The sequence below is a fragment of the Mus pahari genome, chromosome 14, assembly GCF_900095145.1.
Source record: "Mus pahari chromosome 14, PAHARI_EIJ_v1.1, whole genome shotgun sequence".
Taxonomy (NCBI): domain Eukaryota; kingdom Metazoa; phylum Chordata; class Mammalia; order Rodentia; family Muridae; genus Mus; species Mus pahari.
The window spans coordinates 35667158-35668619 of record NC_034603.1 but is presented as its reverse complement, the minus strand read 5'-3'; positions in this window follow the sequence as shown (position 1 = coordinate 35668619).

Genomic DNA, 1462 nt, shown 5'->3' with positions numbered 1-1462 from the left:
AAAAACAAAACAAAACAAAACAAAAAAAAAACCCAGCACTTGTGTCCAGAATCCTGTTTGTTATGTATTTATTATTTATTTATATATGTGGGTGCCTATGTGAGTATACACCATGTTTGTGGGTGCCTGTGGAGTGTGTTAGATTCCCCTAGAACTGAGGTTACAGTCACAGGTGGTTGTGAGTCATCTGACCTGAATGCTGGGAACCAAACTTGGGTCCTCTGTAAGAGCAGCAAGAACTCTTATGTGCTGAACCATTTTCTACCACCACATGACATTTATACTGTAAAGAAAATAGAGCTGTCCAGAAAGTGAGGCTGGGGTGGGGGTAAGGATTGGGTAGGTGGTGGGTGGAGGATGAGAACAGCAGAAACTGCATTTCTGAGAAACCAGGAACATCCAGGAGCATTACAGACCTCATCGCTCGCTGTACTGGCATTTAGTGTATGCATTAGGAACACAATAGCACTGAAGACTCCTTGACGTGTGACCAGCACCCACACCAACAAGCATCGTATACACATCTCTCTGTTGTGTCTCCTTCCATGTTGCAACTACTTTACGATCTTTAAATGAGTGTACTAGTTTGTATCTGTGTCTCTATGTGTCTTTTCCTTTCTAGACTCTATTTAAATAGAACCACAGAGTCCACACTCCTGCTCAGCATCACATTTGTGGGATCCATTTACACCGCCGTATACAATAGGAACCCATTGGTATTTATCGTGTGTGCCCATCTCATGTTTCCAGTTTGTTCTTCTGAGAGTGGGCACTGCAATGGAGACATGATGAGGGATGGGTGACGGCTGGGGTTAGGGAGGTCCTCACACAGAGTCTAAGACAAAGGGATTGAGAGCACAGTCAGGTCTGTCAGTCTGGAACATATCAGGGAAGGTTTAGGCAAGGATATCCATTTGGGAGATATCACAGGTAGGTAGGACAGCCATTCGATCTGAGGGAGACCTTTGAAGGGACATACATATCTGCAGGCTGAGCTCTTGGGGACTTGGATGCTTAGAGGGTGGGGACTGGAGGATGAATCAGAGGAGTGGCCAGTGTTCTGGCAGAGAGACCTAGGAGCATACGTGTTCCGGGAGCGTATGAAGGCTGTCTTGGGGAGACTGCTGAATTAAATAATCAGGAAGCCGCAGACCCGAGGCTGCTGTGTGCTATGCACTCCTTGGTAGCAAACTGGGATTGAATTTAGGAGGTTTTGGGTTATTCTGTTTTAGAGGCAAATAGCCAAGTTTTACACAATCACAAACGACCAAGCCTATTGCAGTCAACTGACTAGCCCATGCCCCCGAAGGCCCAATTTACTCACTGGAGGGACCCAGTACTTTCTCTATGTGCTTTCTAGGGCCTCTGGTAGCAGCCTGCTGCTCGCCTCGTGTGGCTGGAACTGCTGAGTTATGAGTCTTTCCCAATTCATGAATCATTCTTTGGTCACATAAACCTTGCT